Source organism: Haemaphysalis longicornis, unplaced genomic scaffold (genome assembly GCF_048455015.1).
Source record: "Haemaphysalis longicornis isolate Haplotype H1 unplaced genomic scaffold, Haemaphysalis longicornis Haplotype H1 scaffold_14, whole genome shotgun sequence".
In the NCBI taxonomy this organism is placed as follows: domain Eukaryota; kingdom Metazoa; phylum Arthropoda; class Arachnida; order Ixodida; family Ixodidae; genus Haemaphysalis; species Haemaphysalis longicornis.
In genome coordinates, this window is record NW_027526245.1 from 16,765,045 (window position 1) to 16,771,582 (window position 6,538).

Genomic DNA, 6,538 nt, shown 5'->3' on the forward strand with positions numbered 1-6,538 from the left:
TATTTCGACGTTTCGACTTCGAGACAAGTCTTCTACAGGAATGATGGCTTCGGTCGTTTCGGAAGAGAGCATATATGTCGAAAGTGGAAAGCGTGTTTACGAATGGCCACACACAAACATACGTGAACAACACAAACATGAAGCGGGAATCTTCCTTATTGGAAGAATGAACAAAAAATGATCAACGAAGAGAGAGACGCCAAGATAGTTGGAGGAAAAAAAAAAGGCAGAAAGGGAGATGAAAGAGCACTGAACAGGAATTCGGGTTGTGGCGGAAACGCGAAAAGCTCAACAGCGTCCGAAAGTGGGGTTGTAGAACAAAGGAGAGAAGGCAATATATCTTCCGCCGCTAGCCGTCACCATGCTAACGCCCAGACGCTCCGAGGGTTCGCGTTTCCATTGATTGAAAGCGAGTGTCCCGCCATATGTTCGGAAAGTGCGAACAAGGCATTTTACAGCCCGTTTATGGGCCCGTTCCCGGAGCTGAGACAATTAAAGGACGTTTTCTGGTCGTGCAGAAGGAAACGGTCCGCCACCATTCCACCGTTCCCTCGCCGGACGGACGCCTTCCGAGAACGGGGCGCTAGGCCGAGTTTTTAGGTCTTTGTTAAGAGCTGCCACTTTGCAGTTCAGCGACAACCGACAACCCGTGCGTCGTCGGTGTCTCCTCTCCGCTGAGTGGGGGATGGGAGGGGGGGGGGGCGGCGGGGAACGTAGAAAATAAACCCCGATGGTTCGGTAGCCGGGCTTAGAAGACGACTGTAGGTGCAAGGGAGGGAAAAATAGATTTGCAAGCAGTCAAAAATGTAACCAGCCCGCGGGGGCGAATAGTGATAAAAGCGGCAAAGATATGTGCGCTCGAGTAATAACGCAGACCCCAGAATGGTATTGCTTATCTTCCAGGTTATGCGCCATATCCAAACGTGTAAATCCCCCAACCAATTTTCGAACACGTGTTTTGGGGAGAAGGTAAACAGAAGTTATTGCTGAAACAGCACCGACACTAAGCAACATCACTTAATTGTAAGATTGTGACGGAGATTTAGAAAAGGTTTCCTAGCCTAGCCTCTCGGCCTAGCGCCCCGTTCTCGGAAGGCGTCCGTCCGGCGAGGGAACGGTGGAATGGTGGCGGACCGTTTCCTTCTGCACGACCACAAAACGTCCTTTAATTGTCTCAGCTCCGGGAACGGGCCCATAAACGGGCTGTAAAATGCCTTGTTCGCACTTTCCGAACATATGGCGGGACACTCGCTTTCAATCAATGGAAACGCGAACCCTCGGAGCGTCTGGGCGTTAGCATGGTGACGGCTAGCGGCGGAAGATATATTGCCTTCTCTCCTTTGTTCTACAACCCCACTTTCGGACGCTGTTGAGCTTTTCGCGTTTCCGCCACCACCCGAATTCCTGTTCAGTGCTCTTTCATCTCCCTTTCTGCCTTTTTTTTTTCCTCCAACTATCTTGGCGTCTCTCTCTTCGTTGATCATTTTTTGTTCATTCTTCCAATAAGGAAGATTCCCGCTTCATGTTTGTGTTGTTCACGTATGTTTGTGTGTGGCCATTCGTAAACACGCTTTCCACTTTCGACATATATGCTCTCTTCCGAAACGACCGAAGCCATCATTCCTGTAGAAGACTTGTCTCGAAGTCGAAACGTCGAAATAAACCCTCCGCTGTTGCTGTTACCGAGGTTTCTTACTTTGTATATATATATATATATATATATATATATATATATCAAGGGTGCAGTCGCCATTGCCAGTGCTATTCGGCTGTTTCCGCAATATTTAATAGTGCCGAATGACGTGTGTTTGTCATGTTTCTTTGATACAGTGATAAATAGGCGAAAATATAGGTCGAGCAAAAATCCGCCGTTTTTTTCCGGGAGCGGGAGTCGAACTCACATCTCCGCATAACACGTGCGGTGCACTGACCAATTATGCTATCCCGCAGCGGCTTCTCTCTCGACTTTAGAGCGGGGGTTTATATTTACAAGTGCTTTGAGGACGGTCAACTAGCCCGCCCCTCGACCACCGCGGGAGACGTAGAGCGTCTTTTTTTCCCAGCGGCCGCCACGTAAGACGTAGTCGGAGGTCGCGGTTAGCAATTGGCATATCCGAACTGCTGGAGCCAGAGCCCCCGTTATGCATATAGCAGAACAGAAAGATATGGGACGAGGAACTCGGTAAGAACACATATCAAGGTTGCAGTCGTCAGTGCCAGTACTATTCGGCTGTTTCCGAAATATTTATTAGTGCCGAATGACGTGTGTTTGCCATTTTTCTTTGATACAGTGATAAATAAGCGAAAATATAGGTCGAGAAAAAATCCGCCGTTTTTTCCGGGAGTGGGAGTCGAACCCAGTGGCGGTCCCAAGGGGGGGGGGGGCGAAAAGGGCCGTCGCCCCCCCCCCCCAAAGAGGTCCTCAATTTCTTATTTTTAGTTTTTTTTAAGCATTCCACTTGGGCGAAGGTAAATCCCAGCGGGTTGCACCGCATACGCGCACACACCTCCATGGTTATCACCACCTCCGCAGAATTGGCGCAAGGAACGGAGCGAGCGGAGCGCCTCGCTTCCCCCCCCCCAAAAAAAAAAATCGCCCCCCCCCCCAGAACCAATCTCTGGGACCGCTACTGGTCGAACCCACATCTCCGCATAACGCGTATGGTGCACTGACCAATTATGCTATCCCGCTTTTTTTTTATTTATTGCCTGCTTGGCGACAACACAACACGCACTGTTCAGTATGCTATCCCGCTTTTTTTTTATTTATTGCCTGCTTGGCGACAACACAACACGCACTGTTCAGTACACAAATTACTATCTCCAACCGCCAATCGGCTGAAAGGAGTGGCTTAAAACATCTTAAATTGCGCTAGAACATCCAGAATGGGTAACCACTCAGGCTCTTCCGGCATGACTCGATAAACTTCTTTTATATAAGCAACGCTTTCAGTGAAGTACTCTCGCACTGTGCGAGCATCCTCTTCGGCATTTTGAACCGCCATGCGAGTTTTCCACATAGAATACAGACTAAGTGCCATGAACATATCATAGGAACATATCATAGTGTTTTACCGGAAGCGTGCCGCTATGAAGTTTAAAGAAGAAAGATTTAACAGATGAACGTACTGGCATTCGTTTCACTCTTTTTATAACATCTTTTCCTGAACCCACTGCATATAACTGACGATAAACCGGAACAGGCAGACACACATCAATCATATCTTTGTACAAACGTTTCGGCGGTACACTACTCAAATACTCCGAGGAAAACCTAACCCTTAAAATCCTAAAAGCATCCACCACTTCACGCACACGTACACATCGCATTTCAGAAGTTGAAACCACATAGTCTGGAATGACATCACGTAGTCGGACTTGTACCACAGTACGTAGAAAGCAATCTCTCTGATCTTTCAGAACCATAAACCTAGAAACTATTTGTCGGATAAACAAATGTGCCAGTCCCAATCCACCACTTTTCACCGAGCGAAACAAATTAGTTCGACTCATGCGCTCCCAACTTGAGCCCCACAAAAACACCGCAAACACTCTGTGCAGCTTTTGTATGTTCCTTGACATACAAATCGCCTGTAGGACGTACAATACCTTGGCAACAGCAAACACATTACATACTGATGCACGGGCAAACATTGACAGATCCCTTCCCCCCTATTGTGTTAATTTCTCTCTAACTCTATCAGTTTCTCCGTCCCAGTACTCTCTAGCATCCTGGTAGTTTTCAAGGGGGATGCCCAGATACCTGGCCGGAGTTGTCGTCCAAGGCATGTTCTCGAAAAACACTGGCCTACTTTGCCAGTCACCGTACCAAAATCCTATGCACTTGTTCCAGTTAACTGCACTGGCAGACAACTCGCAAAATCGCTTTAGATCGTTCACCACCTCCCTCACACTTTTCCTATCACTACAAAAAACAGCGATGTCATCGGCATATGACAAAATTTTAACTTCACTGCAGTGCAAACGGAATCGGTGTATATTTTCATTTTGAGGAATCTTTAATAAAAAGGGTTCAACATAAATCGCAAACAACAAGGGACTCAAGGGGCACCCCTGCTTCACCGACGACAGTGTATCAAAACTTCGTCCCACTTTTTTGTTTACAATAACACGAGCTGAGCACTGAGTGTACGACATCTTTACACCTTCGAGGATGACGGATCCTACGTTAACGTGTTCTAACACTGAGAAAAGAATGTTATGCGCAACACGGTCAAAGGCCTTCTGCAAATTAATTTGGATCATCGCCACGTGGCCCCCTAGAGCGTCGCAACACTCTAATACACTTCTTGCGACATGAATATTGGTAAAAATAGATCGTCTCTGAATTCCACATGTATGATAGGTTCCAACAATTGTTTTTATTACTCCTTGCAATCTTCTAGCCAAAACCTTCATGAAAATTTTGTAATCAACATTCGTTAAGCTGATTGGCCGATACGACTCTACCGCCAACAGCTTTTCAGGATCATCAGTTTTAGGAATTAACACAATATGACTATTCCGGAACGAAGGCGGTGTTCTCTTGGATTCGTACGCTTCCATTAATACCCTGTACAAAATTACTGCTATATCTTTTTTGAAGAACTTGTAAAACTCGGTTCCCAATCCATCTGGCCCCGGTGACTTCCCTATGGATAATTCGTCGATGGCGTTATTTATTTCCTGCAAACTGATCGGCGCCTCCATGCTTGCTCTGTCATCATCCCTTAACTTTGGCATTGACGGCAAGAAAGTTAGCTCGTAATCTTTACTGCCTTGCTTTTCAGTTCCCAGCAGTTCCTTATAATGTTCAAAAAACGCGCGTTCCACGACTTCAGAGTCCTTAGAAACCATATTATTGTATCGAATAGCTTTAATCTCATTCTTTTGCGCATAACCCTTTTCGTCACTCAGGGAACGTTTGGTTGGCGTTTCGCCCAACCAGAGTCGCTCTGCGCGTGCGCGCACTATGGCACCCCTGTACTTCTCGATGTCAATGACCTCCAACCTATTTTTAGCTTCTTTTATTTCTTTTGTAAAAGTTCCCGGCTGCTGAGCCTCAATGCCTAGCAAGAAGTGCAACTGGCTTTGTAGTTGTGTTTCCTCCTCCTTTTCTTTATGACGTATGACGGACGATCTTTCTATTGCACTTATCTTAACGTCACTTTTCCTAAAGCCATGGGTCTGTCCATCCCTTGTATCTCGTGGTACGTGACCGCCGCATGCTTTCGGAGATGTCGCAAAGTGGGCCGCGTTCCACGCGCAAGAACCGGCTGCAACCGGCAGCGCAAACTCGGCACCGGGAGCGCGAGCTTGTCTGTGTTCGCCAACGGAGGCGCGAGCGCACGTGCACTGCGAGGGGGAGATCACGCAAGAGATCACGCCACGAACGCAGGCAGTCGTTCTCGGAGATCGAACGAGACGCAAGGACCTTTGCTCGTTTTCTCTCGTCTTGTTCGGGCACAAGTTCGCCCTAAATAAAAGTTCTTTCTTTACCGTTGTGTCCCATCGTACGTGACAAATTGTGGTGGAGGTGCGGGGTAGTCCTCGATGGCGCGGGGTCTTTCACCAGGTCTGGGCCTGGGAGCATTGACTCCGAAAATAAAAGTTGATTTGTACAATGTAAGCACACAGTCTTACGTCTTTCTTACTGATGTAATGGGCGAACTTTCACGGGAGAGTTACGGTTACCGATGATCTCCCCCTCTCGAGCTTCGCCCCACTTATCATCATTCATTCCGTGGATATGGCATGATTTTTTAGCTGTTCCCAGACAATGATAAGTGACCCATTTTCTGTTCCAATTGCCTGCTCTAATCTTTTCTTTACAGCAGTTGTGAATGGTTCATCATTCAGTAGTTTGACGTTGAATTTCCAGGTATCCCAGCTAAAGCGAGTTTTTCTTTGCTTCTGACCTATTGTAAACGTCACCATGCTGTGGTCGCTGAAGGACAGCGGTTTCACGTTGTAGGCCTCGCGCAGAGGCACAAGACCCAGTGATACGTAAACTCTGTCCAATCTTGCGTGACTTTCACGTTGAAAATGTGTGTACTGTGGTGCATTCATGTTCGACAGAACACACGCGACGTCCTCCAGGCCAAACTCATGCACTAGGCTATTTAAAACCATCGCACTCAAATCATATGTCGGCGGTTTTTTTTTTTTTTTTTCTCTATCAGCGCTCGAACAGACGCAGTTAAATTCGCCAAGAAATATTACGTGCCTTTCGCAGTTTAACTACATTTTCAAACTTTCAAAAAAAAAGGCGGCGGTCCACTTCCTTATTTGGCGCATATACACAAATCACTCTCCATGCCATTTCCGAGTACAAAAAATCGCACACAATAAAGCGACCGCGTTCGCAAACACTGACACTTTCTTCAAAAATTCCCACAGAATTACGCAGAAAAAGCGCACATCCAGCCTACGCGCCTACCGAGTGGGACACGCAAACGTTATATCGTGCTCTGAAAGTTTTCACCATCCGGTCCGTTTGCTCCTGACTTTCAATTTTCGTCTCTTGAACGGTGATTAT